General features: G+C 44.9%; 1 protein-coding gene across 1 annotated transcript in view; it reads right to left on the bottom strand.

Annotated features, from left to right (window-relative positions):
- The window catches only part of LRFN5 (leucine rich repeat and fibronectin type III domain containing 5), a 398,470-nt gene that overhangs the window by 11,512 nt on the left and 373,919 nt on the right, over positions 1 to 13,039 (bottom strand). The gene's annotated exons all lie outside the window — the stretch shown is intronic.

Below are 13,039 nucleotides of genomic sequence, written 5' to 3'. Positions count from 1 at the left end.
TTCATTTTAACCCCTTTCTGACATAAGATGTACCATCCCGTCGAGGTGGGGTGGGCCCGTATGCCCACCGACGGGATAGTACGTCATAGGGGGGATTCTGGCTGGCTATCGCAGCTGACATCCGGCACTATGTGCCAGGAGCGGAATGCCCCCGACACATTAACTCCCAGCACACTCCGGGGCAATTTTATAGTGTAAAAAAAAATTCCTTAAAAAAAATATATGCATTGTTCTCATAAATACATTTATCTAAATAAAAAAAAACAATTAAAGTACACATATTTAGTATCGCCGCGTCCGTAACGACCCAACCTATAAAACTGTCCCACTAGTTAACCCCTTCAGTAAACACCGTAAGAAAAAAAAACGAGGCAAAAAACAACGCTTTATTATCATACCGCCGAACAAAAAGTGAAATAACACGCGATTATAAAGACGGATATAAATAACCATGGTACCGCTGAAAACGACATCTTGTCCCACAAAAAACGAGCCACCATACAGCATCATCAGCAAAAAAGTAAAAAAGTTATAGTCCTCAGAATAAAGCGATGCAAAGATAATTATTTTTTCTATAAAATAGTTTTTATCGTATAAAAGCGCCAAAACATAGAAAAATGATATAAGTGAAGTATCGCTGTAATCGTACTGACCCGAAGAATAAAACTGCTTTATCCATTTTACCAAACGCGGAACGGTATAAACGCCCCCCCAAAAAAAATTCATGAATAGCTGGTTTTTGGTCATTCTGCCTCACAAAAATCGGAATAAAAAGCGATCAAAAAATGTCACATGCCTAAAAATGTTACCAAAAAAAAGTCAACTCGTCCCGCAAAAAACAAGACTTCACATGACTCTGTGGACCAAAATATGGAAAAATTATAGCTCTCAAAATGTGGTAACACAAAAAATATTTTTTGCAATAAAAAGCGTCTTTTAGTGTGTGATGGCTGCCAATCATAAAAATCCGCTAAAAAACCTGCTATAAATAGTAAATCAAACCCCCTTAGTTAGTGAAAAATTAAAAAATTAAAAAAATGTATTTATTTCCATTTTTCCATTAGGGTTAGGACTAGGGTTAGGTTTAGGGCTAGGGTGAGGGTTAAGGCTAGGGTTAGGGTTAGGGCTAGGGTTAGGGTTAGGGTTAAGGATAGGGCTAGGACTAGGGTTAGGACTAGGTTTAGGGTTAGGGTTAGGGCTAGGGTTAGGGCTAGGGTTGAGGCAAGGGTTAGGGTTAGGGCTAGGGTTTGGATTACATTTATGGTTGGGAGTAGGGATAGGGGTGTGTCAGGGTTAGGGGTGTGGTTAGGGTTATGTTTGGGATTAGGGTTAGGGGTGTGGTTAGGGTTGGGATTAGGGTTAGGGGTGTGTTGGGGTTAGGGTTGTGGTTGGGGTTAAGGGTGTGTTTGGGATTAGGGTTAGGGGGGTGTGTTTGGGTTAGGGTTTCAGTTAGAATTGGGGGTTTCCACTGTTTAGGCACATCAGGGGCTCTCCAAACGCAACATGGTGTCCCATCTCAATTCCAGTCAATTTTGCATTGAGAAGTCAAACGGCGCTCCTTCCCTTCTGAGCTCTGCCATGGGCCCAAACAGTGGTTTACCCCCACATATGGGGTATCAGCGTACTCCGGACAAATTGTACAACAACATTTGCGGTCCAATTTTTTCTCTTACCCTTGGGAAAATAAAAAATTGGGGGCGAAAAAATCATTTTTGTGAAAAAATATGATTTTTGTTTTTTACTGTTCTGCATTATAAACTTCTGTGAAGCACTTGGTGGGTCAAAGTGCTCAGCACACATCTAGATAAGTTCATTAGGGGGTCTAGTTTACATAATTGTGTCACTTGTGGGTGGTTTCAATCTTTAGGCACATCAGGGGCTCTCCAAACGTAACATGGCGTCCCATCTCAATTCCAGTCAATTTTGCATTGAAAAAGTCAAATGGTGCTCCTTCCCTTCCGAGCTCTGTCATGCGCCCAAACAGTGGTTTACCCTCAAACATGGGGTATCAGCGTACTCAGGACAAATTGTGCAACAACTTTTGGGGTCCAATTTCTCCTGTTACCCTTGGTAAAATAAAACAAATTGGAGCTGAAGTAAATTTTTTGTGAAAAAAAGTTAAATGTTCATTTTTTTTAAACATTCCAAACATTCCTGTGAAACACCTGAAGGGTTAATAAACTTCTTGAATGTGGTTTTGAGCACCTTGAGGGGTGCAGTTTTTAGAATGGTGTCACACTTGGTTATTTTCTATCATATAGACTCCTCAAAGTGACTTCAAATGTGATGTGGTCCCTAAGAAAAAAATGGTGTTGTGTTATGAACTGGTGGTTCAGAAACACAATGGACCTGGTGGTTAAGAGCACACAAAGTGACCTGATAGTTACTAATAACATAGGACGAGCTCTGAGACGTGGGAACTCTGCTGACCGCAATCCCTAATCCTATCACACCACACTAGAGGTAGCCGTGGAGCGCTCCTGACCAGACCTAGGCGCCTCGGGCACAGCCTGAGAAACTAGCTAGCCCTGAAGATAGAAAAATAAGCCTACCTTGCCTCAGAGAAATTCCCCAAAGGAAAAGGCAGCCCCCCACATATAATGACTGTGAGTAAAGATGAAAATACAAACACAGAGATGAAATAGATTTTAGCAAAGTGAGGCATGACTTACTGAATAGACCGAGGATAGTAAAGATAGCTTTGCGGTCAGCACAAAAACCTACAAACAATCACGCAGAGGGCGCAAAAAGACCCTCCGCACCGACTAACGGTACGGAGGTGCTTCCTCTGCGTCCCAGAGCTTCCAGCAAGCACGACAAACCAAAATAGCAAGCTGGACAGAAAAAATAGCAAACCAAGAAACACAAGCAGAACTTAGCTTATGCAGTGAAGACAGGCCACAAGGACGATCCAGGAGAGAGAGCAAGACCAATACTGGAACATTATATATGTATGTGATCGCGCTGGAGGTGCCGATAAGTCTGATATACAAGGAAAAGCTTACTGTTTGGAAAAACGTTCACACTATGCTTAATTACCTCATTAGCATTTGGCGTCTGTTTCCCACATGTCTGCGGTTGCCAGGTTTTCCTATTAATTCTAATGGTCTTCCCAGATAAATACAAAATACTACTATTTCAAAAATATGCGAGGAAGTGGGTGTTAAACTGTCCCGGTCGATGACAGTCACCCGTTACCTCACATGCGTTGTGTTCCGGATATTCAGCGATGAAGCCGCGCTTCAGTAAGCAAATCGCCGGCGAGGTGCAGTAACGCTGCAAGACCTCGCGTGACGTCACATGCACGTGGTGCTCCCCGTGATCGGCTAACGGAATGCACCTAGGACCAAAAAGTCTCTCCAACGCGTTTCGAAGTCAGCAGACTTCTTCCTCAGGGATGGTCAAGTGCAGAATGAAGGTGCTTTTATATCTTGCAGTGAGTAGAAGCGCTAGGTCTCAATACTGGAACATTGACTGGAGGCAAGGAACAAAGAACTAGGTGGAGTTAAATAGAGCAGCACCTAACAACTTAACCTCGTCACCTGAGGAAGGAAACTCAGAAGCCGCAGCCCCACTCACATCCACCAGAGTAACCTCATAGACAGAACCAGCCGAAGTACCACTCATGACCACAGGAGGGAGCTTGACCACAGAATTCACAACAGTACCCCCCCTTGAGGAGGGGTCACCGAACCCTCACCAGAGCCCCCAGGCCGACCAGGATGAGGCAAAGACCCAGGAATTATCTTCCTGACCATAACCCTTCCAATTAACCAGGTACTGGAGTTTCCGTCTCGAAATACGAGAATCCAAAATCTTCTCCACTATATACTCCAAATCCGCCTCAACCAAAACCGGGGCAGGAGGATCAACGGATTGAACCACAGGTGCCATGTATCTCCGCAACAATGACCTATGGAATACATTATGGATGGAAAAAGAAGCTGGAAGGGTCAAACGAAAAGACACAGGATTAAGAACCTCAGAAATCCTATACGGACCAATGAAACGAGGCTTAAACTTAGGAGAGGAAACTTTCATAGGAATATAACGAGACGACAACCAAACCAAATCCCCAACACGAAGTCGGGGACCCACACAGCGCCTGCGATTAGCGAAACGTTGAGCCTTCTCCTGGGACAATGTCAAATTGTCCACTACATGAGTCCAAATCTGCTGCAACCTATCCACCACAGTATCCACACCAGGACAGTCCGAAGACTCAACCTGCCCTGAAGAGAAACGAGGATGGAAACCAGAATTGCAGAAAAACGGCGAAACCAAAGTAGCCGAGCTGGCCCGATTATTAAGGGCGAACTCAGCCAAACGCAAAAAGGACACCCAATCATCCTGATCAGCAGAAACAAAACATCTCAGATATGTTTCCAAGGTCTGATTGGTTCGTTCAGTTTGGCCATTTGTCTGAGGATGGAAAGCCGAGGAAAAAGACAAATCAATGCCTATCCTAGCACAAAAGGCTCGCCAAAACCTCGAAACAAACTGGGAACCTCTGTCAGAAACGATGTTCTCCGGAATGCCATGTAAATGAACCACATGCTGGAAAAACAATGGCACCAAATCAGAGGAGGAAGGCAATTTAGACAAGGGTACCAAATGGACCATCTTAGAGAAGCGATCGCAAACCACCCAAATGACCGACATCTTTTGAGAGACGGGGAGATCCGAAATAAAATCCATAGAGATATGTGTCCAGGGCCTCTTCGGGACCGGCAAGGGCAAAAGCAACCCACTGGCACGAGAACAGCAGGGCTTAGCCCGAGCACAAATCGCACAGGACTGCACAAATGAACGCACATCCCGCGACAGAGACGGCCACCAAAAGGATCTAGCCACCAAATCTCTGGTACCAAAGATTCCAGGATGACCAGCCAACACCGAACAATGAACCTCAGAGATAACTCTACTCGTCCATTTATCAGGGACAAACAGTCTCTCCGCTGGGCAACGGTCAGGTCTATTAGCCTGAAATTTTTGCAGCACCCGCCGCAAATCAGGGGAGATGGCAGACAAAATTACCCCCTCTTTGAGAATACCCGCCGGCTCAGGCAAACACGGAGAGTCGGACACAAAACTCCTAGACAGGGCATCCGCCTTCACATTCTTAGAGCCCGGAAGGTACGAAACCACAAAGTCAAAACGGGAGAAAAACAGTGACCAACGAGCCTGTCTATGATTCAACCGTTTGGCAGACTCGAGATAAGTCAAGTTCTTGTGATCAGTCAAGACCACCACGCGATGCTTAGCTCCTTCAAGCCAATGACGCCACTCCTCGAATGCCCACTTCATGGCCAACAACTCTCGATTGCCAACATCATAATTACGCTCAGCAGGCGAAAACTTCCTGGAAAAGAAGGCACATGGTTTCATCACCGAGCCATCAGAACTTCTTTGCAACAAAACAGCCCCTGCTCCAATCTCAGAAGCATCAACCTCGACCTGGAACGGGAGCGAAACATCTGGCTGGCACAACATAGGGGCAGAAGAAAAACGAGGCTTCAACTCCTGAAAAGCTTCTACAGCAGCAGAAGACCAATTGACCACATCAGCACCCTTCTTGGTTAAATCAGTCAACGGTTTAGCAATACTAGAAAAATTATTGATGAAGCGACGATAAAAATTAGCAAAGCCCAGGAACTTTTGCAGACTCTTCAGAGATGTCGGCTGAGTTCAATCATAAATGGCCTGAACTTTAACAGGGTCCATCTCAATAGTAGAAGGGGAAAAAATGAAACCCAAAAATGAAACCTTCTGAACACCAAAGAGACACTTTGACCCCTTCACAAACAAAGAATTCGCACGCAGGACCTGGAACACCATTCTAACCTGCTTCACGTGAGACTCCCAATCATCCGAGAAGACCAAAATATCATCCAAGTATACAATCAGGAATTTATCCAGGTACTCTCGGAAGATGTCATGCATAAAGGACTGAAATACTGATGGAGCATTGGAAAGCCCGAATGGCATAACCAGGTACTCAAAATGGCCCTCGGGCGTATTAAATGCTGTTTTCCATTCATCGCCCTGTTTAATCCGCACAAGATTATACGCACCACGAAGATCTGTCTTGGTGAACCAACTAGCCCCCTTAATCCGAGCAAACAAATCAGACAGCAGCGGCAAGGGGTACTGAAATTTGACTGTGATTTTATTTAGAAGGCGGTAATCAATACAAGGTCTCAACGAACCATCCTTCTTGGCCACAAAAAAGAACCCTGCTCCCAATGGCGACGACGACGACGGGCGAATATGACCCTTCTCCAAGGATTCCTTTACGTAACTCCGCATAGCGGCGTGCTCTGGCACAGACAAATTAAACAGTCGACCCTTAGGAAACTTACTACCAGGAATCAAATCGATAGCACAATCGCAATCCCTATGCGTAGGTAGGGCACTGGACTTGGGCTCATCAAATACATCCCGGTAATCCGACAAGAACTCTGGGACCTCAGAAGGGGTGGATAATGAAATAGACAGAACTGGAACATCACCATGTACCCCCTGACAACCCCAGCTGGACACAGACATAGATTTCCAATCCAATACTGGGTTATGGACTTGTAGCCATGGCAACCCCAACACGACCACATCATGCAGATTATGCAACACCAAAAAGCGAATATCCTCCTGATGCGCAGGAGCCATGCACATGGTCAGTTGGGTCCAGTACTGAGGCTTATTCTTGGCCAAAGGCGTAGCATCAATTCCTCTCAATGGAATAGATTGGGCTCCAAGAAAAACCCACAGCGCCTAGCAAAGTCCAAGTCCATCAAATTCAGGGCAGCACCTGAATCCACAAATGCCATGACAGAATAGGATGACAAAGAGCAGATCAAAGTAACGGACAAAAGAAATTTCAACTGTACCATACCAATGGTGGCAAACCTAGTGAACCGCTTAGTGCGCTTAGGACAATCGGAGATAGCATGAGTGGAATCACCACAATAAAAACACAGCCCATTCCGACGTCTGTGTTCTTGCCGTTCAGCTCTGGTCACAGTCCTATCACATTGCATAGGCTCAGGTTTATGCTCAGATAATACCGCCAAATGGTGCACATTTTTACGCTCACGTAAGCGTCGATCGATCTGAATGGCCAAAGACATAGACTCATTCAGACCAGCAGGCATAGGAAATCCCACCATGACATCCTTAAGGGCTTCAGAGAGACCCTTTCTGAAAATTGCTGCCAGCGCACATTCATTCCATTGAGTGAGCACAGACCACTTCCTAAACTTCTGACAATATATCTCTACCTCATCCTGACCCTGACACAGAGCCAGCAAATTTTTCTCTGCCTGATCCACTGAATTAGGTTCATCATACAGCAATCCGAGCGCCAGAAAAAACGCATCAATATCGCATAATGCAGGATCTCCTGGCGCAAGGGAAAATGCCCAGTCTTGAGGGTCGCCACGTAATAAAGAAATAATGATCTTAACTTGTTGAACTGGGTCACCAGAGGAGCGGGGTTTCAAAGCCAGAAACAGTTTATAATTATTTTTGAAATTCAGAAACTTAGCTCTATCTCCAGAAAATAAGTCAGGAATAGGAATTCTAGGTTCTAACATAGATTTCTGAACCACAATGTCTTGAATATTTTGTACTCTTGCAGTGAGATGAGCCACACAAGAAAACAGACCTTTAATGTCCAACACTACACCTGTGTCCTGAACCACCCAAATGTCTAGGGGAAAAGAAAGACAAAACACAGTGCAAAGAAAAAAAAATGGTCTCAGAACTTCTCTTTTCCCTCTTATGAGAAGCATTAGTACTTTGGGCCTCCAGTACTGTTATGAACTGGTGGTTCAGAAACACAATGGACCTGGTGGTTAAGAGGACACAAAGTGACCTGATAGTTACTAATAACATAGGACGAGCTCTGAGACGTGGGAACTCTGCTGACCGCAATCCCTAATCCTATCACACCACACTAGAGGTAGCCGTGGAGCGCTCCTGACCAGACGTAGGCGCCTCGGGCACAGCCTGAGAAACTAGCTAGCCCTGAAGATAGAAAAATAAGCCTACCTTGCCTCAGAGAAATTCCCCAAAGGAAAAGTCAGCCCCCCACATATAATGACTGTGAGTAAAGATGAAAATACAAACACAGAGATGAAATAGATTTTAGCAATGTGAGGCCCGACTTACTAAATAGACCGAGGATAGTAAAGATAGCTTTGCGGTCAGCACAAAAACCTACAAACAACCACGCAGAGAGCGCAAAAAGACCCTCTGCACCGACTAACGGTACGGAGGTGCTTCCTCTGCGTCCCAGAGCTTCCAGCAAGCAAGACAAACCAAAATAGCAAGCTGGACAGAAAAAATAGCAAACCAAGAAACACAAGCAGAACTTAGCTTATGCAGTAAAGACAGGCCACAAGGACGATCCAGGAGAGAGAGCAAGACCAATAGTGGAACATTGACTGGAGGCAAGGAACAAAGAACTAGGTGGAGTTAAATAGAGCAGCACCTAACGGCTTAACCTCGTCACCTGAGGAAGGAAACTCAGAAGCCGCAGCCCCACTCACATCCACCAGAGGAAGCTCATAGACAGAACCAGCCGAAGTACCACTCATGACCACAGGAGGGAGCTTGACCACAGAATTCACAACAGTGTTGTAAAAATGAGAAATTGCTAATCAACTTTTAACCCTTATAACTCCCTAAAAAAAAAATTGGCTCCAAGATTGTGCTGATGTAATGTAGACATGTGGGAAATGTTACTTATTAAGTATTTTGTGTGACATATCTCTGTGATTTAAGGGCATAAATATTCAAATTTGGAAAATTGCAAAATTTTCAAAATTTTCGCCAAATTTCTGTTTTTTTTCACAAATAAACACAAGTAATATCAAAGAGTCTCAAGAAAACATTGTCAGAATCACCAGGATCCTTTGAAGAGTTCCAGAGTTATAATCTCATAAAAGGACAGTGGTCAGAATTGTTAAAATTGGCCCGGTCATTAACGTGCAAACCACCCTTGGGGTTAAAGGGGTTAATAAGTCTTCATGGATCAAATCTACATAAAAAGGTGAAAACTTTGAAAACTGTTTCTTGCTGTTTCTTCTGCAGTAGCATCCATAATGACCATAATAAACAAGGTCAGTAATAGCAATGTCAGTTTTATTTTATATTTCTAGAGCCCTGATTATTTAGAAAAGTATGGCTCTCTGGTGTATATGTCTGCTCCATACAAATAATACTTCCATACAGTGGCCACACAAAAATACCGCTATACAATGCCTCAATATTAAATGCATTGTTAGTAAATTCAGCAAAACTGTTCTTTCACTGGATAGTAATGGTCTTTCTGGTCTATGTGTCCACTTTCATGCAAATAATATTTCTATACAAAGTCCATATAATAATACCACTATACAATGATGCAACAGTTAGCGCATAGTAAAATCTAGGGCAGTAAAAATATTATTTTCCTGGATAGTAAAAGACTCTCTGGTATATGTTTTCACAACCATACAAATAATACTTTCATACAGTGGCCACACAATAATGTCACTATACAATTTCTCAATAGTAAAGTCTAGGGCAGTAAAAATGTTCTTTCACTTGAAAGTGAAAGTCTATCTGGTATGTTAACACTCCCATTCAAATAATACTTCTATACAAAGGCCATATAATAATACCGCAATACAATGACGCAATAGTTGATAGTAAAGGTGGTATAAATGTCCTTTACTCGGATAGTGAAACGCTCTTTGCTATATGTTTATACTTCCAAGGAAATAATAATTGCATACAACGGACACACAGTAATGCTGCTATACAAAGCCTCAATGGTAAATTTAATGGTAAGGTCTTGGGCAGTAAAAATGTTATCTCTCTGGATAGTGAAGGGCTCTCTGGTATATGACAACACATCTATACAATGGGCACACAATAATGCCACTATACAATGTCTCAATTGTTAGTTAATTGATAGTAAAGTCTACGGCCGGGGTCACACTAGAGAGGAATACGGACGTATGAGAGGCGCAAAAACAACGCATTGCACACGTTTCTCTATGGGGCAACTCCTATCTGCCACATATTTCTTGGCCATATTTTACGGGTTGAGAAAATCGCAGCATGCTTCGATTGTCAGCGTATTCCTCCAAAAATACGCCAAATAAATGTCTATGGGGGCAAGAAAAATATGGATTACACACGGACAGGTTAGAATAGAATAGCTAAAATAAATGTGTACACATAGAATAGGTACATATATATATATCTACTATATAATTGTCTAAGGGTCACTTTCGTCTTTCTGTCTGTCTGTCACGGATATTTATTGGTCGCGGCCTCTGTCTGTCATGGAATCAAAGTTACTGATTGGTCTTGCCAGCTGCCTGTCATGGCTGCCGCGACCAATCAGCGACGACCACAGTCCAATTAGTCCCTCCCTACTCCCCTGCAGTCAGTGCCCGCTCCATACTCCCTGCAGTCACCGCTCACACAGGGTTAATGCCAGCCTCACTCCGTTACCGCCGCTATTAACCCTATGTGACCAAGTTTTTATATTGATGCTGCCTATGCAGCGTCAATAGTAAAAAGATCTAATGTTAAAAATAATTTTAAAAAAAATCATCATATACTCACCCTCCGGCGCCTTTTCCGCTCCTCGTGATGCTCCGGTGCTAAGGATGGTATGCGACAAGGACCTTCCATGACGTCACGGTCATGTGACCGCGACGTCATCACAGGTCCTGTGCACCTGCGCGAGAAGGACCTTCCATAACGTCACGGTCATGTGACCGCAATGTCATCACAGGTCCTGCGCACCTACGGGAGAAGGACCGGCCATGACGTCACGGTCATGTGACGCGACGTCATCACACCCTGGGACCGGAAGCTGGCAACAGAACTACAAGGGGCCCTCGGATCGGAAGGTGAGTATATGTTTATTTTTTATTTTTTAACCTGTGACATACGTAGCTGGGCAATATACTACGTGGCTGGGCAATATACTACGTAGCTGGGCAATATACTACGTGACTGGGCAATATACTATGTGGCTCTGTGCTGTGTACTACGTTGCTGTGCTATATACTATGTGGCTCTGTGCTGTATACTATGTCACTGGGCAACATACTACGTAACAGAGCAATATACTACGTAACTGGGCAATATACTACGTGACTGGGCAATATACTACGTGACTGGGCAATATACTGCGTAACTGGGCAATATACTACGTCACTGGGCAATATACTACGTTGCTGTGCTATATACTACGTGGCTCTGTGCTGTATACTATGTCACTGGGCAATATACTACGTAACAGAGCAATATACTACGTAACTGGGCAATATACTACGTGACTGGGCAATATACTACGTGACTGGGCAATATACTACGTAACTTGGCAATATACTACGCAACTGGGCAATATACTATGTGACTGGGCAATATACTACGTGACTGGGCAATATACTACGTGGCTGGGCAATATGCTCTGTGCTGTATGCTATGTCGCTGGGCAATATACTATGTGGCTCTGTGCTGTATACTACGTGACTGAGCAATATACTACATGACTGGGCAATATACTACGTGGCTGGGCAATATACTAGATGACTGGGCAATATACTACGTGGCCTGTGCAATATACTACATGACTGGGAAATATACTACGTGACTGGGCAATATACTACGTGGCTGGGCAATATAGTACGTAACTGGGCAATATACCACATGGGCTGTGCAATATACTACGTGGCTCTGTGCTGTATACTACGTCGCTGGGCAATATACTACGTCGCTGGGCAATATACTACATGGCTGGGCAATATACTACGAGGACATGCATATTCTAGAATACCCGATGCGTTAGAATCGGACCACCATCTAGTACTATATAATTGTCTAAGGGTCACATCCGTCTGTCTGTCTGTAATGGAAATCCCAAGTCGCTGATTGGTCGCGGCAAAACAGCCACAACCAATCAGCGACAGGCATAGTCCAGCGGCAAAATGGACGCTCCTTTCTCCCCGCAGTCAGCGCCCGCTCCATACTCCCCGCAGTCAGTGCTCACACAGTGTTAATGGCAGCGTTAACGGACCGCGTTATGCCGTGGTGTAACGCACTCCGTTAACGCTGCTATTAACCCCTTCCCGACCTGTGACACAGCGTATGCGTCATGAAAGTCGGTGCCAATCCGACCTGTGACGCATATGCTGTGTCACAGAATGATCGCGTCCCTGCAGATCCGGTGAAAGGGTTAACTCCCATTTTACCCGATCTGCAGGGACAGGGGGAGTGGTAGTTTAGCCCAGGCTACGATCGCTCTGATTGGCTGTTGAAAGTGAAACTGCCAATCAGAGCGATTTGTAATATTTCACCTATTATAACTGGTGAAATATTACAATCCAGCCATGGCCGATGCTGCAATATCATCGGCCATGGCTGAAAACACTGATGTGCCCCCACCCCACCCCACCGATTGCCCCCCCAAGCCACCGATCTGTCCTTTACACTGTTCCGCTCCCCTCCGTCCTCCTGTCCGCTCCCCCCCGTGCTCTTGTCCGCTCACCCCCATGCTCCAATCCCACCCCCGTGCTCCAACTACCCCCCCTACACTCCGATCCACCCCCCCTGCAGTCCGATCCACCCCACGGTGCTCCAATCCACGCCCCCGTGCTCCGATTTGACCCCCCGTGCTCCGATCCACCCCCCCGTGCTCCGATTTACCCCCCCATGCTCCGATCCACCCCCCCATGCTCGCCCCCACCCCATCACACTTACCGAGCCTCCCGTGGTCCATCCATCTTCTTTCCTGGGCGCCGCCATCTTCCAAAATGGCGGGCGCATCCGCAATGCGCCCGCCGAATCTGCCGGCCGGCAGATTCGTTTCAAGTGCATTTTGATCACTGCGATAAAACCTATCACAGTGATCAAAATAAAAAAAAATACTGAATGACCCCCCCCCTCCCTTTGTCACCCCCATAGGTAGGGACAATAATAAAATAAAGATATTTTTTTTCTTTTCTTCCACTAAGGTTGGGGTAAGAACTAGGGT

This window comes from Ranitomeya imitator, chromosome 1 (genome assembly GCF_032444005.1).
Source record: "Ranitomeya imitator isolate aRanImi1 chromosome 1, aRanImi1.pri, whole genome shotgun sequence".
Taxonomy (NCBI): domain Eukaryota; kingdom Metazoa; phylum Chordata; class Amphibia; order Anura; family Dendrobatidae; genus Ranitomeya; species Ranitomeya imitator.
This window is presented reverse-complemented; position numbering and strand designations above follow the sequence as displayed.